General features: G+C 45.9%; 64 non-coding genes across 64 annotated transcripts; all 64 read right to left on the bottom strand.

Annotated features, from left to right (window-relative positions):
• Nucleotides 1-69: 69 nt before the first annotated feature.
• On the bottom strand, nt 70-142 carry TRNAA-AGC (transfer RNA alanine (anticodon AGC)). Its single transcript has one exon. It is a non-coding gene; the product is annotated as a tRNA-Ala (tRNA).
• A 335-nt stretch (nt 143-477) lies between these two features.
• TRNAA-AGC (transfer RNA alanine (anticodon AGC)) lies at nt 478-550 on the bottom strand. The gene has a single exon. It is a non-coding gene; the product is annotated as a tRNA-Ala (tRNA).
• Nucleotides 551-751: 201 nt separating this feature from the next.
• TRNAA-AGC (transfer RNA alanine (anticodon AGC)) lies at nt 752-824 on the bottom strand. The gene has a single exon. It is a non-coding gene; the product is annotated as a tRNA-Ala (tRNA).
• A 473-nt stretch (nt 825-1,297) lies between these two features.
• On the bottom strand, nt 1,298-1,370 carry TRNAA-AGC (transfer RNA alanine (anticodon AGC)). Its single transcript has one exon. It is a non-coding gene; the product is annotated as a tRNA-Ala (tRNA).
• Nucleotides 1,371-1,569: 199 nt separating this feature from the next.
• On the bottom strand, nt 1,570-1,642 carry TRNAA-AGC (transfer RNA alanine (anticodon AGC)). Its single transcript has one exon. It is a non-coding gene; the product is annotated as a tRNA-Ala (tRNA).
• A 336-nt stretch (nt 1,643-1,978) lies between these two features.
• TRNAA-AGC (transfer RNA alanine (anticodon AGC)) lies at nt 1,979-2,051 on the bottom strand. The gene has a single exon. It is a non-coding gene; the product is annotated as a tRNA-Ala (tRNA).
• A 201-nt stretch (nt 2,052-2,252) lies between these two features.
• TRNAA-AGC (transfer RNA alanine (anticodon AGC)) lies at nt 2,253-2,325 on the bottom strand. Its single transcript has one exon. It is a non-coding gene; the product is annotated as a tRNA-Ala (tRNA).
• Nucleotides 2,326-2,388: 63 nt separating this feature from the next.
• TRNAA-AGC (transfer RNA alanine (anticodon AGC)) lies at nt 2,389-2,461 on the bottom strand. Its single transcript has one exon. It is a non-coding gene; the product is annotated as a tRNA-Ala (tRNA).
• A 335-nt stretch (nt 2,462-2,796) lies between these two features.
• TRNAA-AGC (transfer RNA alanine (anticodon AGC)) lies at nt 2,797-2,869 on the bottom strand. The gene has a single exon. It is a non-coding gene; the product is annotated as a tRNA-Ala (tRNA).
• A 475-nt stretch (nt 2,870-3,344) lies between these two features.
• TRNAA-AGC (transfer RNA alanine (anticodon AGC)) lies at nt 3,345-3,417 on the bottom strand. The gene has a single exon. It is a non-coding gene; the product is annotated as a tRNA-Ala (tRNA).
• Nucleotides 3,418-3,480: 63 nt separating this feature from the next.
• TRNAA-AGC (transfer RNA alanine (anticodon AGC)) lies at nt 3,481-3,553 on the bottom strand. Its single transcript has one exon. It is a non-coding gene; the product is annotated as a tRNA-Ala (tRNA).
• A 1,761-nt stretch (nt 3,554-5,314) lies between these two features.
• Nucleotides 5,315-5,387, bottom strand: TRNAA-AGC (transfer RNA alanine (anticodon AGC)). Its single transcript has one exon. It is a non-coding gene; the product is annotated as a tRNA-Ala (tRNA).
• Nucleotides 5,388-5,588: 201 nt separating this feature from the next.
• On the bottom strand, nt 5,589-5,661 carry TRNAA-AGC (transfer RNA alanine (anticodon AGC)). Its single transcript has one exon. It is a non-coding gene; the product is annotated as a tRNA-Ala (tRNA).
• A 64-nt stretch (nt 5,662-5,725) lies between these two features.
• On the bottom strand, nt 5,726-5,798 carry TRNAA-AGC (transfer RNA alanine (anticodon AGC)). The gene has a single exon. It is a non-coding gene; the product is annotated as a tRNA-Ala (tRNA).
• Nucleotides 5,799-5,861: 63 nt separating this feature from the next.
• On the bottom strand, nt 5,862-5,934 carry TRNAA-AGC (transfer RNA alanine (anticodon AGC)). Its single transcript has one exon. It is a non-coding gene; the product is annotated as a tRNA-Ala (tRNA).
• A 1,761-nt stretch (nt 5,935-7,695) lies between these two features.
• On the bottom strand, nt 7,696-7,768 carry TRNAA-AGC (transfer RNA alanine (anticodon AGC)). Its single transcript has one exon. It is a non-coding gene; the product is annotated as a tRNA-Ala (tRNA).
• Nucleotides 7,769-7,969: 201 nt separating this feature from the next.
• TRNAA-AGC (transfer RNA alanine (anticodon AGC)) lies at nt 7,970-8,042 on the bottom strand. Its single transcript has one exon. It is a non-coding gene; the product is annotated as a tRNA-Ala (tRNA).
• Nucleotides 8,043-8,504: 462 nt separating this feature from the next.
• On the bottom strand, nt 8,505-8,577 carry TRNAA-AGC (transfer RNA alanine (anticodon AGC)). Its single transcript has one exon. It is a non-coding gene; the product is annotated as a tRNA-Ala (tRNA).
• A 201-nt stretch (nt 8,578-8,778) lies between these two features.
• TRNAA-AGC (transfer RNA alanine (anticodon AGC)) lies at nt 8,779-8,851 on the bottom strand. Its single transcript has one exon. It is a non-coding gene; the product is annotated as a tRNA-Ala (tRNA).
• A 64-nt stretch (nt 8,852-8,915) lies between these two features.
• TRNAA-AGC (transfer RNA alanine (anticodon AGC)) lies at nt 8,916-8,988 on the bottom strand. Its single transcript has one exon. It is a non-coding gene; the product is annotated as a tRNA-Ala (tRNA).
• Nucleotides 8,989-9,052: 64 nt separating this feature from the next.
• TRNAA-AGC (transfer RNA alanine (anticodon AGC)) lies at nt 9,053-9,125 on the bottom strand. The gene has a single exon. It is a non-coding gene; the product is annotated as a tRNA-Ala (tRNA).
• Nucleotides 9,126-9,189: 64 nt separating this feature from the next.
• Nucleotides 9,190-9,262, bottom strand: TRNAA-AGC (transfer RNA alanine (anticodon AGC)). Its single transcript has one exon. It is a non-coding gene; the product is annotated as a tRNA-Ala (tRNA).
• A 64-nt stretch (nt 9,263-9,326) lies between these two features.
• Nucleotides 9,327-9,399, bottom strand: TRNAA-AGC (transfer RNA alanine (anticodon AGC)). The gene has a single exon. It is a non-coding gene; the product is annotated as a tRNA-Ala (tRNA).
• Nucleotides 9,400-9,463: 64 nt separating this feature from the next.
• On the bottom strand, nt 9,464-9,536 carry TRNAA-AGC (transfer RNA alanine (anticodon AGC)). Its single transcript has one exon. It is a non-coding gene; the product is annotated as a tRNA-Ala (tRNA).
• A 64-nt stretch (nt 9,537-9,600) lies between these two features.
• Nucleotides 9,601-9,673, bottom strand: TRNAA-AGC (transfer RNA alanine (anticodon AGC)). The gene has a single exon. It is a non-coding gene; the product is annotated as a tRNA-Ala (tRNA).
• Nucleotides 9,674-10,011: 338 nt separating this feature from the next.
• Nucleotides 10,012-10,084, bottom strand: TRNAA-AGC (transfer RNA alanine (anticodon AGC)). Its single transcript has one exon. It is a non-coding gene; the product is annotated as a tRNA-Ala (tRNA).
• A 201-nt stretch (nt 10,085-10,285) lies between these two features.
• TRNAA-AGC (transfer RNA alanine (anticodon AGC)) lies at nt 10,286-10,358 on the bottom strand. The gene has a single exon. It is a non-coding gene; the product is annotated as a tRNA-Ala (tRNA).
• A 64-nt stretch (nt 10,359-10,422) lies between these two features.
• Nucleotides 10,423-10,495, bottom strand: TRNAA-AGC (transfer RNA alanine (anticodon AGC)). Its single transcript has one exon. It is a non-coding gene; the product is annotated as a tRNA-Ala (tRNA).
• A 64-nt stretch (nt 10,496-10,559) lies between these two features.
• On the bottom strand, nt 10,560-10,632 carry TRNAA-AGC (transfer RNA alanine (anticodon AGC)). The gene has a single exon. It is a non-coding gene; the product is annotated as a tRNA-Ala (tRNA).
• A 64-nt stretch (nt 10,633-10,696) lies between these two features.
• TRNAA-AGC (transfer RNA alanine (anticodon AGC)) lies at nt 10,697-10,769 on the bottom strand. Its single transcript has one exon. It is a non-coding gene; the product is annotated as a tRNA-Ala (tRNA).
• Nucleotides 10,770-10,833: 64 nt separating this feature from the next.
• On the bottom strand, nt 10,834-10,906 carry TRNAA-AGC (transfer RNA alanine (anticodon AGC)). The gene has a single exon. It is a non-coding gene; the product is annotated as a tRNA-Ala (tRNA).
• A 475-nt stretch (nt 10,907-11,381) lies between these two features.
• On the bottom strand, nt 11,382-11,454 carry TRNAA-AGC (transfer RNA alanine (anticodon AGC)). Its single transcript has one exon. It is a non-coding gene; the product is annotated as a tRNA-Ala (tRNA).
• Nucleotides 11,455-11,518: 64 nt separating this feature from the next.
• Nucleotides 11,519-11,591, bottom strand: TRNAA-AGC (transfer RNA alanine (anticodon AGC)). The gene has a single exon. It is a non-coding gene; the product is annotated as a tRNA-Ala (tRNA).
• Nucleotides 11,592-12,069: 478 nt separating this feature from the next.
• On the bottom strand, nt 12,070-12,142 carry TRNAA-AGC (transfer RNA alanine (anticodon AGC)). The gene has a single exon. It is a non-coding gene; the product is annotated as a tRNA-Ala (tRNA).
• A 64-nt stretch (nt 12,143-12,206) lies between these two features.
• Nucleotides 12,207-12,279, bottom strand: TRNAA-AGC (transfer RNA alanine (anticodon AGC)). The gene has a single exon. It is a non-coding gene; the product is annotated as a tRNA-Ala (tRNA).
• A 64-nt stretch (nt 12,280-12,343) lies between these two features.
• On the bottom strand, nt 12,344-12,416 carry TRNAA-AGC (transfer RNA alanine (anticodon AGC)). Its single transcript has one exon. It is a non-coding gene; the product is annotated as a tRNA-Ala (tRNA).
• Nucleotides 12,417-12,617: 201 nt separating this feature from the next.
• Nucleotides 12,618-12,690, bottom strand: TRNAA-AGC (transfer RNA alanine (anticodon AGC)). Its single transcript has one exon. It is a non-coding gene; the product is annotated as a tRNA-Ala (tRNA).
• A 64-nt stretch (nt 12,691-12,754) lies between these two features.
• Nucleotides 12,755-12,827, bottom strand: TRNAA-AGC (transfer RNA alanine (anticodon AGC)). The gene has a single exon. It is a non-coding gene; the product is annotated as a tRNA-Ala (tRNA).
• Nucleotides 12,828-12,891: 64 nt separating this feature from the next.
• On the bottom strand, nt 12,892-12,964 carry TRNAA-AGC (transfer RNA alanine (anticodon AGC)). The gene has a single exon. It is a non-coding gene; the product is annotated as a tRNA-Ala (tRNA).
• Nucleotides 12,965-13,028: 64 nt separating this feature from the next.
• Nucleotides 13,029-13,101, bottom strand: TRNAA-AGC (transfer RNA alanine (anticodon AGC)). Its single transcript has one exon. It is a non-coding gene; the product is annotated as a tRNA-Ala (tRNA).
• A 64-nt stretch (nt 13,102-13,165) lies between these two features.
• TRNAA-AGC (transfer RNA alanine (anticodon AGC)) lies at nt 13,166-13,238 on the bottom strand. Its single transcript has one exon. It is a non-coding gene; the product is annotated as a tRNA-Ala (tRNA).
• A 66-nt stretch (nt 13,239-13,304) lies between these two features.
• TRNAA-AGC (transfer RNA alanine (anticodon AGC)) lies at nt 13,305-13,377 on the bottom strand. The gene has a single exon. It is a non-coding gene; the product is annotated as a tRNA-Ala (tRNA).
• Nucleotides 13,378-13,441: 64 nt separating this feature from the next.
• On the bottom strand, nt 13,442-13,514 carry TRNAA-AGC (transfer RNA alanine (anticodon AGC)). The gene has a single exon. It is a non-coding gene; the product is annotated as a tRNA-Ala (tRNA).
• Nucleotides 13,515-13,715: 201 nt separating this feature from the next.
• TRNAA-AGC (transfer RNA alanine (anticodon AGC)) lies at nt 13,716-13,788 on the bottom strand. The gene has a single exon. It is a non-coding gene; the product is annotated as a tRNA-Ala (tRNA).
• A 64-nt stretch (nt 13,789-13,852) lies between these two features.
• On the bottom strand, nt 13,853-13,925 carry TRNAA-AGC (transfer RNA alanine (anticodon AGC)). Its single transcript has one exon. It is a non-coding gene; the product is annotated as a tRNA-Ala (tRNA).
• Nucleotides 13,926-13,989: 64 nt separating this feature from the next.
• On the bottom strand, nt 13,990-14,062 carry TRNAA-AGC (transfer RNA alanine (anticodon AGC)). The gene has a single exon. It is a non-coding gene; the product is annotated as a tRNA-Ala (tRNA).
• Nucleotides 14,063-14,126: 64 nt separating this feature from the next.
• TRNAA-AGC (transfer RNA alanine (anticodon AGC)) lies at nt 14,127-14,199 on the bottom strand. Its single transcript has one exon. It is a non-coding gene; the product is annotated as a tRNA-Ala (tRNA).
• Nucleotides 14,200-14,935: 736 nt separating this feature from the next.
• On the bottom strand, nt 14,936-15,008 carry TRNAA-AGC (transfer RNA alanine (anticodon AGC)). Its single transcript has one exon. It is a non-coding gene; the product is annotated as a tRNA-Ala (tRNA).
• A 201-nt stretch (nt 15,009-15,209) lies between these two features.
• On the bottom strand, nt 15,210-15,282 carry TRNAA-AGC (transfer RNA alanine (anticodon AGC)). Its single transcript has one exon. It is a non-coding gene; the product is annotated as a tRNA-Ala (tRNA).
• Nucleotides 15,283-15,620: 338 nt separating this feature from the next.
• Nucleotides 15,621-15,693, bottom strand: TRNAA-AGC (transfer RNA alanine (anticodon AGC)). The gene has a single exon. It is a non-coding gene; the product is annotated as a tRNA-Ala (tRNA).
• A 338-nt stretch (nt 15,694-16,031) lies between these two features.
• On the bottom strand, nt 16,032-16,104 carry TRNAA-AGC (transfer RNA alanine (anticodon AGC)). The gene has a single exon. It is a non-coding gene; the product is annotated as a tRNA-Ala (tRNA).
• Nucleotides 16,105-16,167: 63 nt separating this feature from the next.
• TRNAA-AGC (transfer RNA alanine (anticodon AGC)) lies at nt 16,168-16,240 on the bottom strand. The gene has a single exon. It is a non-coding gene; the product is annotated as a tRNA-Ala (tRNA).
• Nucleotides 16,241-16,441: 201 nt separating this feature from the next.
• Nucleotides 16,442-16,514, bottom strand: TRNAA-AGC (transfer RNA alanine (anticodon AGC)). The gene has a single exon. It is a non-coding gene; the product is annotated as a tRNA-Ala (tRNA).
• Nucleotides 16,515-16,578: 64 nt separating this feature from the next.
• TRNAA-AGC (transfer RNA alanine (anticodon AGC)) lies at nt 16,579-16,651 on the bottom strand. Its single transcript has one exon. It is a non-coding gene; the product is annotated as a tRNA-Ala (tRNA).
• A 64-nt stretch (nt 16,652-16,715) lies between these two features.
• TRNAA-AGC (transfer RNA alanine (anticodon AGC)) lies at nt 16,716-16,788 on the bottom strand. The gene has a single exon. It is a non-coding gene; the product is annotated as a tRNA-Ala (tRNA).
• Nucleotides 16,789-17,126: 338 nt separating this feature from the next.
• On the bottom strand, nt 17,127-17,199 carry TRNAA-AGC (transfer RNA alanine (anticodon AGC)). The gene has a single exon. It is a non-coding gene; the product is annotated as a tRNA-Ala (tRNA).
• A 64-nt stretch (nt 17,200-17,263) lies between these two features.
• Nucleotides 17,264-17,336, bottom strand: TRNAA-AGC (transfer RNA alanine (anticodon AGC)). The gene has a single exon. It is a non-coding gene; the product is annotated as a tRNA-Ala (tRNA).
• Nucleotides 17,337-17,400: 64 nt separating this feature from the next.
• Nucleotides 17,401-17,473, bottom strand: TRNAA-AGC (transfer RNA alanine (anticodon AGC)). The gene has a single exon. It is a non-coding gene; the product is annotated as a tRNA-Ala (tRNA).
• A 64-nt stretch (nt 17,474-17,537) lies between these two features.
• Nucleotides 17,538-17,610, bottom strand: TRNAA-AGC (transfer RNA alanine (anticodon AGC)). Its single transcript has one exon. It is a non-coding gene; the product is annotated as a tRNA-Ala (tRNA).
• A 64-nt stretch (nt 17,611-17,674) lies between these two features.
• TRNAA-AGC (transfer RNA alanine (anticodon AGC)) lies at nt 17,675-17,747 on the bottom strand. Its single transcript has one exon. It is a non-coding gene; the product is annotated as a tRNA-Ala (tRNA).
• A 64-nt stretch (nt 17,748-17,811) lies between these two features.
• On the bottom strand, nt 17,812-17,884 carry TRNAA-AGC (transfer RNA alanine (anticodon AGC)). Its single transcript has one exon. It is a non-coding gene; the product is annotated as a tRNA-Ala (tRNA).
• A 64-nt stretch (nt 17,885-17,948) lies between these two features.
• On the bottom strand, nt 17,949-18,021 carry TRNAA-AGC (transfer RNA alanine (anticodon AGC)). The gene has a single exon. It is a non-coding gene; the product is annotated as a tRNA-Ala (tRNA).
• Nucleotides 18,022-18,085: 64 nt separating this feature from the next.
• TRNAA-AGC (transfer RNA alanine (anticodon AGC)) lies at nt 18,086-18,158 on the bottom strand. The gene has a single exon. It is a non-coding gene; the product is annotated as a tRNA-Ala (tRNA).
• A 201-nt stretch (nt 18,159-18,359) lies between these two features.
• TRNAA-AGC (transfer RNA alanine (anticodon AGC)) lies at nt 18,360-18,432 on the bottom strand. The gene has a single exon. It is a non-coding gene; the product is annotated as a tRNA-Ala (tRNA).
• Between the last annotated feature and the right edge of the window lie 4,093 nt (nt 18,433-22,525).

Here is a 22,525-nt window from a genome sequence, read left to right as displayed (position 1 = left end):
CTGCCTGTATACCCTATATATTAAATGATTGATCGACTAAGCCCGCCGTTCCGAAAATTTCAATTTGGTTGGAGGCGCCGGGTATCGATGCCGGTACCTCTCGCATGCTAAGCGAGCGCTCTACCATCTGAGCTACGCCCCCCGTAACACTATATATTAAATGATTGATCGACTAAGACCGCCGTTCCGAAAATTTCAATTCGGTTGGAGGCGCCTGGTATTGATCCCGGTACCTCTCGCATGCTAAGCGAGCGCTCTACCATCTGAGCTACGCCCCCCGTAACACTATATATTAAATGATTGATCGACTAAGACCGGCGTTCAAAAAATTTCAATTCGGTTCGAGCCCCGGGTAACGATCCCGGTACCTCTCGCATGCTAAGCGAGCGCTCTACCATCTGAGCTACGCCCCCTGTATACCCTATATATTAAATGATTGATCGACTAAGACCGCCATTCCGAAAATTTCAATTTGGTTGAAGGCGCCGGGTATCGATCCCGGTACCTCTCGCATGCTAAGCGAGCGCTCTACCATCTGAGCTACGCCCCCTGTATACCCTATATATTAAATGATTAGTCAACTAAGACCGCCATTCCGAAAATTTCAATTTGGTTGGAGGCGCCGGGTATCGATCCCGGTACCTCTCGCATGCTAAGCGAGCGCTCTACCTTCTGAGCTACGCTGCCTGTATACCCTATATATTAAATGATTGATCGACTAAGCCCGCCGTTCCGAAAATTTCAATTTGGTTGGAGGCGCCGGGTATCGATGCCGGTACCTCTCGCATGCTAAGCGAGCGCTCTACCATCTGAGCTACGCCCCCCGTAACACTATATATTAAATGATTGATCGACTAAGACCGCCGTTCCGAAAATTTCAATTCGGTTGGAGGCGCCTGGTATTGATCCCGGTACCTCTCGCATGCTAAGCGAGCGCTCTACCATCTGAGCTACGCCCCTGTAAACCCTATATAATAAATGATTGATCGACTAAAACCGCCGTTCCGAAAATTTCAATTCGGTTAGATGCGCCGGGTATCGATCCCGGTACTTCTCGCACGCTAAGCGAGCGCTCTACCATCTGAGCTACGCCCCCTGTATACCCTATATTTTAAATGATTAGTCAACTAAGACCGCCATTCCGAAAATTTCAATTTGGTTGGAGGCGCCGGGTATCGATCCCGGTACCTCTCGCATGCTAAGCGAGCGCTCTACAATTTGAGCTACGCCGCCTGTATACCCTATATATTAAATGATTGATCGACTAAGACCGCCGTTCCGAAAATTTCAATTTAGTTGGAGGCGCCGGGTATCGATCCCGGTACCTCTAGCATGCTAAGCGAGCGCTCTACCATCTGAGCTACGCCCCCCGTAACACTATATATTAAATGATTGATCGACTAAGACCGCCGTTCCGAAAATTTCAATTCGGTTGGAGGCGCCTGGTATTGATCCCGGTACCTCTCGCATGCTAAGCGAGCGCTCTACCATCTGAGCTACGCCCCTGTAAACACTATATATTAAATGATTGATCGACTTAGACCGCCGTTCCGAAAATTTCAATTTAGTTGGAGGCGCCGGGTATCGATCCCGGTACCTCTCGCATGCTAAGCGAGCGCTCTACCATCTGAGCTACGCCCCCCGTAACACTATATATTAAATGATTGATCGACTAAGACCGCCGTTCCGAAAATTTCAATTCGGTTGGAGGCGCCTGGTATTGATCCCGGTACCTCTCGCATGCTAAGCGAGCGCTCTACCATCTGAGCTACGCCCCTGTAAACCCTATATAATAAATGATTGATCGACTAAAACCGCCGTTCCGAAAATTTCAATTCGGTTAGATGCGCCGGGTATCGATCCCGGTACTTCTCGCACGCTAAGCGAACGCTCTACCATCTGAGCTACGCTCCCTGTATACCCTATGTATTAAATGATTGATCGACTAAGACTGCCGTTCCGAAAATTTCAATTTAGTTGGAGGCGCCGGGTATCGATCCCGGTACCTCTCGCATGCTAAGCGAGCGCTCTACCATCTGAGCTACGCCCCCTGTATACCCTATATTTTAAATGATTAGTCAACTAAGACCGCCATTCCGAAAATTTCAATTTGGTTGGAGGCGCCGGGTATCGATCCCGGTACCTCTCGCATGCTAAGCGAGCGCTCTACAATTTGAGCTACGCCGCCTGTATACCCTATATATTAAATGATTGATCGACTAAGACCGCCGTTCCGAAAATTTCAATTTAGTTGGAGGCGCCGGGTATCGATCCCGGTACCTCTCGCATGCTAAGCGAGCGCTCTACCATCTGAGCTACGCCCCCCGTAACACTATATATTAAATGATTGATCGACTAAGACCGCCGTTCCGAAAATTTCAATTTAGTTGGAGGCGCCGGGTATCGATCCCGGTACCTCTCGCATGCTAAGCGAGCGCTCTACCATCTGAGCTACGCCCCCCGTAACACTATATATTAAATGATTGATCGACTAAGACCGCCGTTCCGAAAATTTCAATTCGGTTGGAGGCGCCTGGTATTGATCCCGGTACCTCTCGCATGCTAAGCGAGCGCTCTACCATCTGAGCTACGCCCCCCGTAACACTATATATTAAATGATTGATCGACTAAGACCGGCGTTCAAAAAATTTCAATTCGGTTCGAGCCCCGGGTAACGATCCCGGTACCTCTCGCATGCTAAGCGAGCGCTCTACCATCTGAGCTACGCCCCCTGTATACCCTATATATTAAATGATTGATCGACTAAGACCGCCATTCCGAAAATTTCAATTTGGTTGAAGGCGCCGGGTATCGATCCCGGTACCTCTCGCATGCTAAGCGAGCGCTCTACCATCTGAGCTACGCCCCCTGTATACCCTATATATTAAATGATTAGTCAACTAAGACCGCCATTCCGAAAATTTCAATTTGGTTGGAGGCGCCGGGTATCGATCCCGGTACCTCTCGCATGCTAAGCGAGCGCTCTACCTTCTGAGCTACGCTGCCTGTATACCCTATATATTAAATGATTGATCGACTAAGCCCGCCGTTCCGAAAATTTCAATTTGGTTGGAGGCGCCGGGTATCGATGCCGGTACCTCTCGCATGCTAAGCGAGCGCTCTACCATATGAGCTACGCCCCCTGTATACCATATATATTAAATGATTGATCGACTAAGACTGCCGTTCCGAAAATTTCAATTTGGTTGGAGGCGCCGGGTATCGATCAAGGTACCTCTCGCATGCTAAACGAGCGCTCTACCATCTGAGCTACGCCCCCTGTATACCCTATATATTAAATGATTAGTCGACTAAGACCGCCATTCCGAAAATTTCAATATGGTTGGAGGCGCCGGGTATCGATCCCGGTTCCTCTCGCATGCTAAGCGAGCGCTCTACCATCTGAGCTACGCCCCCCGTAACACTATATATTAAATGATTGATCGACTAAGACCGCCATTCCGAAAATTTCAATTTGGTTGGAGGCGCTGGGTATCGATCCCGGTACCTCTCGCATGCTAAGCGAGCGCTCTACCATCTGAGCTACGCCCCCTGTATACCCTATATTTTAAATAATTAGTCAACTAAGACCGCCATTCCGAAAATTTCAATTTGGTTGGAGGCGCCGGGTATCGATCCCGGTACCTCTCGCATGCTAAGCGAGCGCTTTTTTTTTTTTAATTATATCATTAAAAAAATACACGACGCGTGTATGGTACAAAAAGCGAAATGCAACAAGATAATAGAACAAGAAAAAAATACGAAGTAACATTTGAAAAATCGGTCGCGAAAAAGAACATCGATAAAGAAAGAACAACGAGTAGATAATATTGATTAAACAATAGTGAGAAATAAAAAAATTAAGCAACGTATCAAACACTATTAGGCAGTACATGTTGTAGAAAGAATTCATGAAAAAATAGGCTAAATTAGATATTAAACAGCAGTAAAGACGATTAAGAAGAAATAAATTAACGAAAAAAAAAACTCCTTATTGAAAATGAGAAGCAAAGGCTTAGAACCGACAGAACACAGAAAAGGCCGCAAAACATTAAGAAAATCCAACACCATTAATTTGTAACTTATACTTTGAAACCGTAATCATCCGGGATCACAAAGTCCTTATACAGAGGACTGGTAACAGGCTGACCCTGATACTAACACGCCCGAGCAAAAAATTCGTTCTCTGAAGATGGCGGCCAAGCAACCTCCTTAGGCCACCACTCAGGCCGGCGATGACCCTTGAAAGGGTACAGACGCATAGCAACGGGAACCCTTTGAACCTTCGTAGCAGAGCCAGAAGAAGAAGACAGCTTCTGACCGACATCGCCATCGCTTGACGACAGCGAATGCTTAGCACTCCGACGCGGATCAGACTTGACACCGGCATCGACGATGGAAGATTCACCGCTACCGGCCCGGACCGGAGAACCTTGAGGAATAGCGACTGAGGCAGGATCGACGACCATCGCTTCACCGTCACCACCACCGCCAGACGCCGCTTCTAAATCACGGGATGCCATCCGGGGCCATAAAGGACACTCCCGAACAACATGTCCCTGCTTCTGGCACTTAAAGCACTTGAAATCAGCGACGTTAATTTGGATAAAACGGCTTCATCAGTCACAAACTCCGGTAAGTCCGAAAAGGCGACAGTCACAGTCTTCGCAGAAACGCTTGAAATTTCATATATCTCACCGTCAATATCCAAGCCCGAATCTATAACGCCCTCGACATCGGCCAAAGTCTTCAAGGTGAGAATGTAACCTCCCTCATCACAGACAACTAAAGCAGAAGCACAATCGAGACCAAAGTTCGCAATCACCGCCGTAGACACAACTTCAAAACTTGGTAGATTTCGTTTAAAATCAATAAAAACCGATCTCTTGAATGCGTTTATCCTGGGTAGAAACACCCAGGAGGGATTACCAAATTAATAAATTAACAACTATTGAATTAAATGCACGAATAATAACCGAAATAAAAATAAATTGGCAAAAAAACCCCGCTTAGGCTTAGCGCGACGAAAACACGGAGTGCAAAATCGAACGACCTGCACTCTCCAAAAGCTCGAACGCAACCCCGAGCGCTCTACAATTTGAGCTACGCCGCCTGTATACCCTATATATTAAATGATTAGTCGACTAAGACCGCCATTCCGAAAATTTCAATTTGGTTGGAGGCGCTGGGTATCGATCCCGGTACCTCTCGCATGCTTAGCGAGCGCTCTACCATCTGAGCTACGCCCCCTGTATACCCTATATTTTAAATTATTAGTCGACTAAGACCCACATTCCGAAAATTTCAATTTGGCTGGAGGCGCCGGGTATCGATCCCGGTACCTCTCGCATGCTAAGCGAGCGCTCTACCATCTGAGCTACGCCCCCTGTATACCCTATATATTAAATGATTGATCGACTAAGATCGCCGTTCCGAAAATTTCAATTTGGTTGGAGGCGCCGGGTATCGATCAAGGTACCTCTCGCATGCTAAGCGAGCGCTCTACCATCTGAGCTACGCCCCCTGTATACCCTATATATTAAATGATTAGTCAACTAAGACCGCCATTCCGAAAATTTCAATTTGGTTGGAGGCGCCGGGTATCGATCCCGGTACCTCTCGCATGCTAAGCGAGCGCTCTACCATCTGAGCTACGCTGCCTGCATACCCTATATATTAAATGATTAGTCAACTAAGACCGCCATTCCGAAAATTTCAATTCGGTTGGAGGTGCCGGGTATCGATCCCGGTACCTCTCGCATGCTAAGCGAGCGCTCTACCATCTGAGCTACGCCCCCCGTAACACTATATATTAAATGATTGATCGACTAAGACCGCCATTCCGAAAATTTCAATTTGGTTGGAGGCGCTGGGTATCGATCCCGGTACCTCTCGCATGCTAAGCGAGCGCTCTACCATCTGAGCTACGCCCCCTGTATACCCTATATTTTAAATAATTAGTCAACTAAGACCGCCATTCCGAAAATTTCAATTTGGTTGGAGGCGCCGGGTATCGATCCCGGTACCTCTCGCATGCTAAGCGAGCGCTTTTTTTTTTTTAATTATATCATTAAAAAAATACACGACGCGTGTATGGTACAAAAAGCGAAATGCAACAAGATAATAGAACAAGAAAAAAATACGAAGTAACATTTGAAAAATCGGTCGCGAAAAAGAACATCGATAAAGAAAGAACAACGAGTAGATAATATTGATTAAACAATAGTGAGAAATAAAAAAATTAAGCAACGTATCAAACACTATTAGGCAGTACATGTTGTAGAAAGAATTCATGAAAAAATAGGCTAAATTAGATATTAAACAGCAGTAAAGACGATTAAGAAGAAATAAATTAACGAAAAAAAAAACTCCTTATTGAAAATGAGAAGCAAAGGCTTAGAACCGACAGAACACAGAAAAGGCCGCAAAACATTAAGAAAATCCAACACCATTAATTTGTAACTTATACTTTGAAACCGTAATCATCCGGGATCACAAAGTCCTTATACAGAGGACTGGTAACAGGCTGACCCTGATACTAACACGCCCGAGCAAAAAATTCGTTCTCTGAAGATGGCGGCCAAGCAACCTCCTTAGGCCACCACTCAGGCCGGCGATGACCCTTGAAAGGGTACAGACGCATAGCAACGGGAACCCTTTGAACCTTCGTAGCAGAGCCAGAAGAAGAAGACAGCTTCTGACCGACATCGCCATCGCTTGACGACAGCGAATGCTTAGCACTCCGACGCGGATCAGACTTGACACCGGCATCGACGATGGAAGATTCACCGCTACCGGCCCGGACCGGAGAACCTTGAGGAATAGCGACTGAGGCAGGATCGACGACCATCGCTTCACCGTCACCACCACCGCCAGACGCCGCTTCTAAATCACGGGATGCCATCCGGGGCCATAAAGGACACTCCCGAACAACATGTCCCTGCTTCTGGCACTTAAAGCACTTGAAATCAGCGACGTTAATTTGGATAAAACGGCTTCATCAGTCACAAACTCCGGTAAGTCCGAAAAGGCGACAGTCACAGTCTTCGCAGAAACGCTTGAAATTTCATATATCTCACCGTCAATATCCAAGCCCGAATCTATAACGCCCTCGACATCGGCCAAAGTCTTCAAGGTGAGAATGTAACCTCCCTCATCACAGACAACTAAAGCAGAAGCACAATCGAGACCAAAGTTCGCAATCACCGCCGTAGACACAACTTCAAAACTTGGTAGATTTCGTTTAAAATCAATAAAAACCGATCTCTTGAATGCGTTTATCCTGGGTAGAAACACCCAGGAGGGATTACCAAATTAATAAATTAACAACTATTGAATTAAATGCACGAATAATAACCGAAATAAAAATAAATTGGCAAAAAAACCCCGCTTAGGCTTAGCGCGACGAAAACACGGAGTGCAAAATCGAACGACCTGCACTCTCCAAAAGCTCGAACGCAACCCCGAGCGCTCTACAATTTGAGCTACGCCGCCTGTATACCCTATATATTAAATGATTAGTCGACTAAGACCGCCATTCCGAAAATTTCAATTTGGTTGGAGGCGCTGGGTATCGATCCCGGTACCTCTCGCATGCTTAGCGAGCGCTCTACCATCTGAGCTACGCCCCCTGTATACCCTATATTTTAAATTATTAGTCGACTAAGACCCACATTCCGAAAATTTCAATTTGGCTGGAGGCGCCGGGTATCGATCCCGGTACCTCTCGCATGCTAAGCGAGCGCTCTACCATCTGAGCTACGCCCCCTGTATACCCTATATATTAAATGATTGATCGACTAAGATCGCCGTTCCGAAAATTTCAATTTGGTTGGAGGCGCCGGGTATCGATCAAGGTACCTCTCGCATGCTAAGCGAGCGCTCTACCATCTGAGCTACGCCCCCTGTATACCCTATATATTAAATGATTAGTCAACTAAGACCGCCATTCCGAAAATTTCAATTTGGTTGGAGGCGCCGGGTATCGATCCCGGTACCTCTCGCATGCTAAGCGAGCGCTCTACCATCTGAGCTACGCTGCCTGCATACCCTATATATTAAATGATTGATCGACTAAGACCGCCGTTCCGAAAATTTCAATTTGGTTGGAGGCGCCGGTACCTCTCGCATGCTAAGCGAGCGCTCTACCATATGAGCTACGCCCCCTGTATACCATATATATTAAATGATTGATCGACTAAGACTGCCGTTCCGAAAATTTCAATTTGGTTGGAGGCGCCGGGTATCGATCAAGGTACCTCTCGCATGCTAAGCGAGCGCTCTACCATCTGAGCTACACCCCCTGTATACCCTGTATATTAAATGATTGATCGACTAAGACCGCCGTTCCGAAAATTTCAATTTGGTTGGAGGCGCCGGGTATCGATCAAGGTACCTCTCGCATGCTAAGCGAGCGCTCTACCACCTGAGCTACGCCCCCTGTATACCCGATATATTAAATGATTGATCGACTAAGACCGCCGTTCCGAAAATTTCAATTTGGGTGGAGGCGCCGGGTATCGATCCCGGTACCTCTCGCATGCTAAGCGAGCGCTCTACCATATGAGCTACGCCCCCTGTATACCCTATATATTAAATGATTAGTCAACTAAGACCGCCATTCCGAAAATTTCAATTTGGTTGGAGGTGCCGGGTATCGATCCCGGTACCTCTCGCATGCTAAGCGAGCGCTCTACCATCGGAGCTACGCCCCCTGTATACCCTATATATTAAATGATTAGTCAACTAAGTCCGCCATTCCGAAAATTTCAATTTGGTTGGAGGCGCCGGGTATCGATCCCGGTACCTCTCGCATGCTAAGCGAGCGCTCTACCATCTGAGCTACGCCCCCTGTATACCCTATATATTAAATGATTAGTCAACTAAGTCCGCCATTCCGAAAATTTCAATTTGGTTGGAGGCGCCGGGTATCGATCCCGGTACCTCTCGCATGCTAAGCGAGCGCTCTACCATCGGAGCTACGCCCCCTGTATGCCCTATATATTAAATGATTAGTCGACTAAGACCGCCATTCCGAAAATTTCAATTTGGTTGGAGGCGCTGGGTATCGATCCCGGTACCTCTCGCATGCTAAGCGAGCGCTCTACCATCTGAGCTACGCCCCCTGTATACCCTATATATTAAATGATTGATCGACTAAGACCGCCATTCCGAAAATTTCAATTTGGTTGGAGGCGCCGGGTATCGATCCCGGTACCTCTCGCATGCTAAGCGAGCGCTCTACCATCTGAGCTACGCCCCCTGTATACCCTATATATTAAATGATTAGTCGACTAAGACCGCCATTCCGAAAATTTCAATTTGGTTGGAGGCGCCGGGTATCGATCCCGGTACCTCTCGCATGCTAAGCGAGCGCTCTACCATCTGAGCTACGCCCCCTGTATACCCTATATATTAAATGATTAGTCAACTAAGACCGCCATTCCGAAAATTTCAATTTTGTTGGAGGCGCCGGGTATCGATCCCGGTACCTCTCGCATGCTAAGCGAGCGCTCTACCATCTGAGCTACGCACCCTGTATACCCTATATATTAAATGATTAGTCAACTAAGACCGCCATTCCGAAAATTTCAATTTGGTTGGAGGCGCCGGGTATCGATCCCGGTACCTCTCGCATGCTAAGCGAGCGCTCTACCATATGAGCTACGCCCCCTGTATACCATACATATTAAATGATTGATCGACTAAGACTGCCGTTCCGAAAATTTCAATTTGGTTGGAGGCGCCGGGTATCGATCAAGGTACCTCTCGCATGCTAAGCGAGCGCTCTACCACCTGAGCTACGCCCCCTGTATACCCGATATATTAAATGATTGATCGACTAAGACCGCCGTTCCGAAAATTTCAATTCGGTTGGAGGCGCCGGGTATCGATCAAGGTACCTCTCGCATGCTAAGCGAGCGCTCTACCACCTGAGCTACGCCCCCTGTATACCCGATATATTAAATGATTGATCGACTAAGACCGCCGTACCGAAAATTTCAATTTGGTTGGAGGCGCCGGGTATCGACCCCGGTACCTCTCGCATGCTAAGCGAGCGCTCTACCATCTGAGCTACGCCCCCTGTATACCCTATATATTAAATGATTAGTCAACTAAGACCGCCATTCCGAAAATTTCAATTCGGTTGGAGGTGCCGGGTATCGATCCCGGTACCTCTCGCATGCTAAGCGAGCGCTCTACCATCGGAGCTACGCCCCCTGTATACCCTATATATTAAATGATTAGTCAACTAAGTCCGCCATTCCGAAAATTTCAATTTGGTTGGAGGCGCCGGGTATCGATCCCGGTACCTCTCGCATGCTAAGCGAGCGCTCTACCATCTGAGCTACGCCCCCTGTATACCCTATATATTAAATGATTAGTCAACTAAGTCCGCCATTCCGAAAATTTCAATTTGGTTGGAGGCGCCGGGTATCGATCCCGGTACCTCTCGCATGCTAAGCGAGCGCTCTACCATCGGAGCTACGCCCCCTGTATGCCCTATATATTAAATGATTAGTCGACTAAGACCGCCATTCCGAAAATTTCAATTTGGTTGGAGGCGCTGGGTATCGATCCCGGTACCTCTCGCATGCTAAGCGAGCGCTCTACCGTCTGAGCTACGCCCCCTGTATACCCTATATATTAAATGATTGATCGACTAAGGCCGCCATTCCGAAAATTTCAATTTGGTTGGAGGCGCCGGGTATCGATCCCGGTACCTCTCGCATGCTAAGCGAGCGCTCTACCATCTGAGCTACGCCCCCTGTATACCCTATATATTAAATGATTAGTCGACTAAGACCGCCATTCCGAAAATTTCAATTTGGTTGGAGGCGCCGGGTATCGATCCCGGTACCTCTCGCATGCTAAGCGAGCGCTCTACCATCTGAGCTACGCCCCCTGTATACCCTATATATTAAATGATTAGTCAACTAAGACCGCCATTCCGAAAATTTCAATTTGGTTGGAGGCGCCGGGTATCGATCCCGGTACCTCTCGCATGCTAAGCGAGCGCTCTACCATATGAGTTACGCCCCCTGTATACCATATATATTAAATGATTGATCGACTAAGACTGCCGTTCCGAAAATTTCAATTTGGTTGGAGGCGCCGGGTATCGATCAAGGTACCTCTCGCATGCTAAGCGAGCGCTCCACCACCTGAGCTACGCCCCCTGTATACCCGATATATTAAATGATTGATCGACTAAGACCGCCGTTCCGAAAATTTCAATTCGGTTGGAGGCGCCGGGTATCGATCAAGGTACCTCTTGCATGCTAAGCGAGCGCTCTACCACCTGAGCTACGCCCCCTGTATACCCGATATATTAAATGATTGATCGACTAAGACCGCCGTACCGAAAATTTCAATTTGGTTGGAGGCGCCGGGTATCGACCCCGGTACCTCTCGCATGCTAAGCGAGCGCTCTACCATCTGAGCTACGCCCCCTGTATACCCTATATATTAAATGATTAGTCAACTAAGTCCGCCATTCCGAAAATTTCAATTTGGTTGGAGGCGCCGGGTATCGATCCCGGTACCTCTCGCATGCTAAGCGAGCGCTCTACCATCTGAGCTACGCCCCCTGTATACCCTATATATTAAATGATTAGTCAACTAAGTCCGCCATTCCGAAAATTTCAATTTGGTTGGAGGCGCCGGGTATCGATCCCGGTACCTCTCGCATGCTAAGCAGGGCCGTCTTTAGATGATTGGGGGCCCCAGGGCAAAGTGATAAGCGGGGCCCCTAATAATTCCAGACAATTTCTTAACCTCCAATGCGAAGCTCATCGTTGCCCTAATTTACAAATATTGGTTCAAATAAAAAATATCACGAAAAGACATGTTTTAGATAGTTAAATAATTTTAATAATTTGCCTTACAAAAGTTGAAAATGGGGCCCTCCAGAATCTTGGGGCCCTAGGGCAGTGCCCTATTTGCCCAATGGGAAAGACGGCACTGATGCTAAGCGAGCGCTCTACCATCTGAGCTACGCCCCCTGTATACCCTATATATTAAATGATTAGTCAACTAAGTCCGCCATTCCGAAAATTTCAATTTGGTTGGAGGCGCCGGGTATCGATCCCGGTACCTCTCGCATGCTAAGCGAGCGCTCTACCATCTGAGCTACGCCCCCTGTATACCCTATATATTAAATGATTGATCGACTAAGACCGCCATTCCGAAAATTTCAATTTGGTTGGAGGCGCCGGGTATCGATCCCGGTACCTCTCGCATGCTAAGCGAGCGCTCTACCATCTGAGCTACGCCCCCTGTATACCCTACATATTAAATGATTAGTCGACTAAGACCGCCATTCCGAAAATTTCAATTTGGTTGGAGGCGCCGGGTATCGATCCCGGTACCTCTCGCATGCTAAGCGAGCGCTCTACCATCTGAGCTACGCCCCCTGTATACCCTATATATTAAATGATTAGTCAACTAAGACCGCCATTCCGAAAATTTCAATTTTGTTGGAGCCGCCGGGTATCGATCCCGGTACCTCTCGCATGCTAAGCGAGCGCTCTACCATCTGAGCTACGCACCCTGTATACCCTATATATTAAATGATTAGTCAACTAAGTCCGCCATTCCGAAAATTTCAATTTCTTTGGAGGCGCCGGGTATCGATCCCGGTACCTCTCGCATGCTAAGCGAGCGCTCTACCATCTGAGCTACGCCCCCTGTATACCCTATATATTAAATGATTAGTCAACTAAGACCGCCATTCCGAAAATTTCAATTTGGTTGGAGGCGCCGGGTATCGATCCCGGTACCTCTCGCATGCTAAGTGAGCGCTCTACCATCTGAGCTACGCCCCCTGTATACCCTATATATTAAATGATTAGTCAACTAAGTCCGCCATTCCGAAAATTTCAATTTGGTTGGAGGCGCCGGGTATCGATCCCGGTACCTCTCGCATGCTAAGCGAGCGCTCTACCATCTGAGCTACGCCCCCTGTATACCCTATATATTAAATGATTAGTCAACTAAGTCCGCCATTCCGAAAATTTCAATTTGGTTGGAGGCGCCGGGTATCGATCCCGGTACCTCTCGCATGCTAAGCGAGCGCTCTACCATCTGAGCTACGCCCCCTGTATACCCTATATATTAAATGATTAGTCAACTAAGTCCGCCATTCCGAAAATTTCAATTTGGTTGGAGGCGCCGGGTATCGATCCCGGTACCTCTCGCATGCTAAGCGAGCGCTCTACCATCTGAGCTACGCCCCCTGTATACCCTATATATTTTAAATGATTGATCGACTAAGACCGCCATTCCGAAAATTTCAATTTGGTTGGAGGCGCCGGGTATCGATCCCGGTACCTCTCGCATGCTAAGCGAGCGCTCTACCATCTGAGCTACGCCCCCTGTATACCCTATATATTAAATGATTAGTCGACTAAGTCCGCCATTCGGAAAATTTCAATTTGGTTGGAGGCGCCGGGTATCGATCCCGGTACCTCTCGCATGCTAAGCGAGCGCTCTACCATCTGAGCTACGCCCCCTGTATACCCTATATATTAAATGATTAGTCAACTAAGACCGCCATTCCGAAAATTTCAATTTTGTTGGAGCCGCCGGGTATCGATCCCGGTACCTCTCGCATGCTAAGCGAGCGCTCTACCATCTGAGCTACGCACCCTGTATACCCTATATATTAAATGATTAGTCAACTAAGTCCGCCATTCCGAAAATTTCAATTTCTTTGGAGGCGCCGGGTATCGATCCCGGTACCTCTCGCATGCTAAGCGAGCGCTCTACCATCTGAGCTACGCCCCCTGTATACCCTATATATTAAATGATTAGTCAACTAAGACCGCCATTCCGAAAATTTCAATTTGGTTGGAGGCGCCGGGTATCGATCCCGGTACCTCTCGCATGCTAAGCGAGCGCTCTACCATCTGAGCTACGCCCCCTGTATACCCTATATATTAAATGATTAGTCAACTAAGTCCGCCATTCCGAAAATTTCAATTTCTTTGGAGGCGCCGGGTATCGATCCCGGTACCTCTCGCATGCTAAGCGAGCGCTCTACCATCTGAGCTACGCCCCCTGTATACCCTATATATTAAATGATTGATCGACTAAGACCGCCGTTCCGAAAATTTCAATTTGGGTGGAGGCGCCGGGTATCGATCCCGGTACCTCTCGCATGCTAAGCGAGCGCTCTACCATATGAGCTACGCCCCCTGTATACCCTATATATTAAATGATTAGTCAACTAAGACCGCCATTCCGAAAATTTCAATTTGGTTGGAGGTGCCGGGTATCGATCCCGGTACCTCTCGCATGCTAAGCGAGCGCTCTACCATCTGAGCTACGCTGACTGCATACCCTATATATTAAATGATTGATCGACTAAGACCGCCGTTCCGAAAATTTCAATTTGGTTGGAGGCGCCGGTACCTCTCGCATGCTAAGCGAGCCCTCTACCATATGAGCTACGCCCCCTGTATACCATATATATTAAATGATTGATCGACTAAGACTGCCGTTCCGAAAATTTCAATTTGGTTGGAGGCGCCGGGTATCGATCAAGGTACCTCTCGCATGCTAAGCGAGCGCTCTACCATATGAGCTACGCCCCCTGTATACCATATATATTAAATGATTGATCGACTAAGACTGCCGTTCCGAAAATTTCAATTTGGTTGGAGGCGCCGGGTATCGATCAAGGTACCTCTCGCATGCTAAGCGAGCGCTCTACCATCTGAGCTACACCCCCTGTATACCCTATATATTAAATGATTGATCGACTAAGACCGCCGTTCCGAAAATTTCAGTTTGGTTGGAGGCGCCGGGTATCGATCAAGGTACCTCTCGCATGCTAAGCGAGCGCTCTACCACCTGAGCTACGCCCCCTGTATACCCGATATATTAAATGATTGATCGACTAAGACCGCCGTTCCGAAAATTTCAATTTGGGTGGAGGCGCCGGGTATCGATCCCGGTACCTCTCGCATGCTAAGCGAGCGCTCTACCATATGAGCTACGCCCCCTGTATACCCTATATATTAAATGATTAGTCAACTAAGACCGCCATTCCGAAAATTTCAATTTGGTTGGAGGTGCCGGGTATCGATCCCGGTACCTCTCGCATGCTAAGCGAGCGCTCTACCATCGGAGCTACGCCCCCTGTATACCCTATATATTAAATGATTAGTCAACTAAGTCCGCCATTCCGAAAATTTCAATTTGGTTGGAGGCGCCGGGTATCGATCCCGGTACCTCTCGCATGCTAAGCGAGCGCTCTACCATATGAGCTACGCCCCCTGTATACCCTATATATTAAATGATTAGTCAACTAAGACCGCCATTCCGAAAATTTCAATTTGGTTGGAGGTGCCGGGTATCGATCCCGGTACCTCTCGCATGCTAAGCGAGCGCTCTACCATCGGAGCTACGCCCCCTGTATACCCTATATATTAAATGATTAGTCAACTAAGTCCGCCATTCCGAAAATTTCAATTCGGTTGGAGGCGCCGGGTATCGATCAAGGTACCTCTCGCATGCTAAGCGAGCGCTCTACCACCTGAGCTACGCCCCCTGTATACCCGATATATTAAATGATTGATCGACTAAGACCGCCGTACCGAAAATTTCAATTTGGTTGGAGGCGCCGGGTATCGACCCCGGTACCTCTCGCATGCTAAGCGAGCGCTCTACCATCTGAGCTACGCCCCCTGTGTACCCTATATATTAAATGATTAGTCAACTAAGTCCGCCATTCCGAAAATTTCAATTTGGTTGGAGGCGGCGGGTATCGATCCCGGTACCTCTCGCATGCTAAGCGAGCGCTCTACCATCTGAGCTACGCCCCATGTATACCCTATATATTAAATGATTAGTCAACTAAGTCCGCCATTCCGAAAATTTCAATTTGGTTGGAGGCGCCGGGTATCGATCCCGGTACCTCTCGCATGCTAAGCGAGCGCTCTACCATTTGACCTACGCCCCCTGTATACCCTATATATTAAATGATTAGTCGACTAAGACCGCCATTCCGAAAATTTCAATTTGGTTGGAGGCGCCGGGTATCGATCCCGGTACCTCTCGCATGCTAAGCGAGCGCTCTACCATCTGAGCTACGCCCCCTGTATACCCAGATATTAAATGATTAGTCAACTAAGACCGCCATTCCGAAAATTTCAATTTTGTTGGAGGCGCCGGGTATCGATCCCGGTACCTCTCGCATGCTAAGCGAGCGCTCTACCATCTGAGCTACGCTTCTTGGATACCATATATATTAAATGATTGATCGACTAAGACTGCCGTTCCGAAAATTTCAATTTGGTTGGAGGCGCCGGGTATCGATCAAGGTACTTCTCGCATGCTAAGCGAGCGCTCTACCATCTGAGCTACGCCCCCTGTATACCCTATTTATTTAATGATTAGTCAACTAAGACCGCCATTCCGAAAATTTCAATTTGGTTGGAGGCGCCGGGTATCGATCCCGGTACCTCTCGCATGCTAAGCGAGCGCTCTACCATCTGAGCTACGCACCCTGTATACCCTATATATTAAATGATTGATCGACTAAGACCGCCATTCCGAAAATTTCAATTTGGTTGGAGGCGCCGGGTATCGATCCCGGTACCTCTCGCATGCTAAGCGAGCGCTCTACCATCTGAGCTACGCCCCCTGTATACCCTATATATTAAATGATTAGTCGACTAAGACCGCCATTCCGAAAATTTCAATTTGGTTGGAGGCGCCGGGTATCGATCCCGGTACCTCTCGCATGCTAAGCGAGCGCTCTACCATCTGAGCTACGCCCCCTGTATACCCTATATATTAAATGATTAGTCAACTAAGACCGCCATACCGAAAATTTCAATTTGGTTGGAGGCGCCGGGTGTCGATCCCGGTACCTCTCGCATGCTAAGCGAGCGCTCTACCATATGAGCTACGCCCCTTGTATACCATATATATTAAATGATTGATCGACTAAGACTGCCGTTCCGAAAATTTCAATTTGGTTGGAGGCGCCGGGTATCGATCAAGGTACTTCTCGCATGCTAAGCGAGCGCTCTACCATTTGAGCTACGCTCCCTGTATACCCTGTATATTAAATGATTAGTCAACTAAGACCGCCATTCCGAAAATTTCAATTTTGTTGGAGGCGCCGGGTATCGATCCCGGTACCTCTCGCATGCTAAGCGAGCGCTCTACCATCTGAGCTACGCACCCTGTATACCCTATATATTAAATGATTAGTCAACTAAGACCGCCATTCCGAAAATTTCAATTTGGTTGGAGGCGCCGGGTATCGATCCCGGTACCTCTCGCATGCTAAGCGAGCGCTCTACCATACGAGCTACGCCCCCTGTATACCATATATATTAAATGATTGATCGACTAAGACCGCCGTTCCGAAAATTTCAATTTGGTTGGAGGCGCCGGGTATCGATCCCGGTTCTTCTCGCATGCTAAGCGAGCGCTCTACCATCTGAGCTACGCCCCCTGTATACCCTATATATTAAATGATTAGTCAACTAAGACCGCCGTTCCGAAAATTTCAATTTGGTTGGAGGCGCCGGGTATCGATCCCGGTACTTCTCGCATGCTAAGCGAGCGCTCTACCATCTGAGCTACGCCCCCTGTATACCCTATATATTAAATGATTAGTCAACTAAGACCGCCGTTCCGAAAATTTCAATTTGGTTGGAGGCGCCGGGTATCGATCCCGGTACTTCTCGCATGCTAAGCGAGCGCTCTACCATCTGAGCTACGCCCCCTGTATACCCTATATATTAAATGATTAGTCAACTAAGACCGCCGTTCCGAAAATTTCAATTTGGTTGGAGGCGCCGGGTATCGATCCCGGTACTTCTCGCATGCTAAGCGAGCGCTCTACCATCTGAGCTACGCCCCCTGTATACCCTATATATTAAATGATTAGTCAACTAAGACCGCCATTCCGAAAATTTCAATTCTGTTGGAGGCGCCGGGTATCGATCCCGGTACCTCTCGCATGCTAAGCGAGCGCTCTACCATCTGAGCTACGCCCCCTGTATACCCTATATATTAAATGATTAGTCAACTAAGACCGCCATTCCGAAAATTTCAATTCTGTTGGAGGCGCCGGGTATCGATCCCGGTACCTCTCGCATGCTAAGCGAGCGCTCTACCATCTGAGCTACGCCCCCTGTATACCCTATATATTAAATGATTAGTCAACTAAGACCGCCATTCCGAAAATTTCAATTTGGTTGGAGGCGCTAGGTATCGATCCCGGTACCTCTCGCATGCTAAGCGAGCGCTCTACCATCTGAGCTACGCCCCCTGTATATCTTATATATTAAATGATTAGTCGACTAAGACCGCCGTTCCGAAAATTTCAATTTGGTTGGAGGCGCCGGGTATCGATCCCGGTACCTCTCGTATGCTAAGCGAGCGCTCTACCATCTGAGCTACGCCCCCTATATACCCTATATATTAAATGATTAGTCGACTAAGACCGCCGTTCCGAAAATTTCAATTTGGTTGGAGGCGACGGGTATCGATCCCGGTACCTCTCGTATGCTAAGCGAGCGCTCTACCATCTGAGCTACGCCCCCTATATACCCTATATATTAAATGATTAGTCGACTAAGACCGCCGTTCCGAAAATTTCAATTTGGTTGGAGGCGACGGGTATCGATCCCGGTACCTCTCGTATGCTAAGCGAGCGCTCTACCATCTGAGCTACGCCCCCTATATACCCTATATATTAAATGATTAGTCGACTAAGACCGCCGTTCCGAAAATTTCAATTTGGTTGGAGGCGACGGGTATCGATCCCGGTACCTCTCGTATGCTAAGCGAGCGCTCTACCATCTGAGCTACGCCCCCTATATACCCTATATATTAAATGATTAGTCGACTAAGACCGCCGTTCCGAAAATTTCAATTTGGTTGGAGGCGCCGGGTATCGATCCCGGTACCTCTCGTATACTAAGCGAGCGCTCTACCATCTGAGCTACGCCCCCTATATACCCTATATATTAAATGATTGATCGACTAAGACCGCCGTTCCGAAAATTTACAGTTTCAAATTAAGCTGCCTTTGTGTCCTCCCAAAGGAGAAAATTCTATCTGGTATAGTTCTTGTGCTACAGCGACAAATTTACTGTTCAGCGAGAAGGTAACGAAACCATGAAGTAAAAAAAATAATGCAAAAGGTTTGAGGGTTGATTCTAGGTGAAATCGTGGCGCGTTATTCGAAAAAAATAGTCTTGCAAGTCGCTGATTGGACAGATAGCTGCGAGAGGGCGTTAAAGGTCAAAATGCCCGCTATGACGGATATACTTGGACACTATGTATGCAACATATTTATAGGTCGATTGTAGGTAAAAAAGGGCGCTGAGTTCGAAAACAATATTCTTGCGAGTCTCAGGGTGGGGGCTGTCCGCCAGAGGGCGGTCAAGGTCAAAATGGCCGATGCTAGGAAAATAGATTAAACATTTGAATGCTACTGATTTATAGGTTGTTTGTAAGTGAAACAGGTGCAGTAAGCTCGACGTGTCTCGCCAGTGTCAGGGTGGGCAGTGTGCTTCACTTCTATTGTTATAAACAAAAAGGCGTAAAATCCACCCAAAAACCATTCGGTTAAAAATGGCCAAGTCCTTTAAACAAAAACGTCACGTCCTTTATTACTCTAGGCCATAAAAGTCGTGAAATCAAATAACGGGCCAGATCTGTTATTATATTCCCATAAACGTCATAAAATGGACTTATTTGTCGACAAGTGATGTGCTCTGAAGTAATATGCTAGACCTTGTGTGTCCTATTTGTTTTACTGAGTTTAAATCCTTTGTACAACCATGAAACATTTCAAAGAGAATGGCTAATATTAGAATCGCATTGTATCAAATATATTGTTTACTCGGTTTAAATTTACTCTTTTACCTTAAAAGCATAATTACGTAAAGCAGACAAGTTGTTGACTGCAGTAATTACGTCACTGCTGTTATCAAATTTAAGTAATTTGTCAGTTTCAATAGTCGCACCGCCACCTATCGATAATGTACAGAAATTTTCGAGTACCAATAGTACGGACAGTTTCAGTAATTTTATCGAGTGTTTTTATTTTGTCTCGGTTTACCAAGGTGGTACTTTGAGCGGTAAAATTAGGCTGACCCAATCCACGAAACCAATGTTCTACATCCTCGAACTGTGGAATAACGAACCTTAATTAGAAATATTGACGATCTCGATGATGTTAACTAAAAAGTTACTTCCATCTAAATACCCAAAATGTACGAGAACTTCAAACCATTTATGTCTAATTAGATTTTTCCAAATTTTTAAAGGGTTAAAAACGTTCGCAACCAAAATAATGATTGAAGATGAATAAGCTATGCTTCCGTAATAAAGTTTCGCGACCCTAGGTTGTCAAATTTTCCAAACTCGTTTTTCAGTGAATAATAGGTTTTTTTCCAACGAACCAAAGGTATTCGCAGGTTTCAAATGTTGCTCTACAAATTCTCAACAAACAAAATTTAAATTTTACCAATCAATGTCCTTAGGCATATTTACTTAACCACATAAATTTCCAATTTCTACCTAAAATCACTTTTCCGAACCCAAAAACACGCTGCATAAATAAAATTTAAAAAATGTTCACTCCTAATTTAACCGAAATGTAAGGAAATAGGTAATTCAAACCTCTTAATTACATATTTTCCTTTCTCCAAAAAGGGCCACCTTTTCAGAATACGTACGTGTAAGAGTTAGTAATGAAACAAATTAATTATTCATGAATATTATCATTGCAACTAAAAGTGAAATGTCGTGTGTGTCGTATTTTTGTATGAATAGTAAATCAGCTTAATTACTCATTTCGTTAAAAGGAATGAAACCGTTATTTTCAAATTCCGTGTGTCCTATTTATGCAAGCGCGTGCCCAATAAACGTTAAGTGTAAAATGTTCATTAATATTAGTTACTCTCGGGGGAGCATGGGTGAGCTTGTGTTATGTATACTCGGTAACAATCTTAGAAGGGTATCACGTCTAATACAGATATAATAACGATATGATTTTCAATTTGCGTTTAAACTTTGCCCAGGAAGCAATTGATTTAAAATGTAACGTTTATTACCGATCTATATTTTTATAAATGTCGCTGAGGTCAGACGTTTCTGGCCGTTTCCTCTTGGTAGCCATTTTGTTTAGATTTTGTTTAGAGAACCGACTCGGGGCTCTTTGGAAAACAACCTTCACGAAACTAATATGCAGCGAAAATAATGCCCTAGCACAATTTGGGCGTGACCAAAGCCGGAAATACAGAAACCACTCCAAAAAGACTTAACGAAATAATTATTAAACTATATCGTGTTTACTCTTGTTCGGTGCCTGATCACACTCGGATATCAAATCATTTTCGATCTATTGAAGTAATTGAAGAAAAAGTGAGGACGAAAAACATGAAAAGTAAGCCTTATCTCATTTTTAAGTGAAACAAGAGCAATAGTGAAAGAACGTAAAAATAATCGCTTGAGAACCATAACTATTTTTGCTTAACCCCAAATATTAGCGTCAAAAGATCATAGAATGGTGCATGATACATTTTGCTTTTCTAATTAATCGAATGATAATGTTTTAGACTTCAACGTGGCTTAGCAAAGATAATGGTGAAGTTTTGTGGGCAATTGCAGTGCCTCAAGAATGAACACTTGACGGATTTATAGGAGATGTGAGAATTTGCGATTACAGGCAAGTTTTATTTGCCTTAGAAAAACAATCAAGATGCCACTGTGACGCCAAAGCAATCACCGTCTGCTACCGCATGTAGCTGTGTAAAACTGAGTTTTAAAGGGATAATGAACTTTCACATTTAATTAATAGCGCGGCAGCACAATGTTTCACGGGAGACCGAGTTACGTTGATAGAAAAGTATCGAAACAACGATTTCAACGATGGAGCTGACGGAAAGTGGTTCGCTTAAAACATAGAATTACAAGTTTTCAAATGGAATTTTTAAATACATTCTGTTGCTCCTTATAATAATAATAATCAGCTAGGCTAATACCCAAGGCACCACCTTAGGCTTAAGTCATCATGCGACTTTTTGAAGCCCTTAATTATAGAAACTAGGGTTCACGAGTAACGTTTTGACGGCTTCATCAAAATTGAACTATCAAACGACGTGGTTAATATTTAAAAGCATTAAAAACTTTAGTAGTGCGCCAAATGTTAATTTATTACCATATCAATCTTCATCTTTCAAACCGAATGGTTGGTTAAAACAATGCGTTACCTCAACTTAAATATACCTTCTAAGATCGCCACTGAGTATAGCTGCTACAATTACCAAGTAAATATTTAATAGACAATAATTGTTTATTTGCTTATTGGCTGAATGCACGCAAACAATGGGCCTTATTTCCTAATTGTGGATTAAAAGGTAATAGGAGACACGGAATAATTTAAATGGTGCTAATCTTTAATTGACTTTACTTAACGTTTACTGTAATCATGAAATTATGTTCCTCAAATTGAAAGGGCGAAGTAATATATATTTATAAGCCGAGA

The sequence above is a fragment of the Leiobunum rupestre genome, chromosome 4 (assembly GCF_980474605.1).
Source record: "Leiobunum rupestre chromosome 4, qqLeiRupe1.1.hap1, whole genome shotgun sequence".
NCBI classification, from domain to species: Eukaryota; Metazoa; Arthropoda; class Arachnida; order Opiliones; family Sclerosomatidae; genus Leiobunum; species Leiobunum rupestre.
This window is presented reverse-complemented; position numbering and strand designations above follow the sequence as displayed.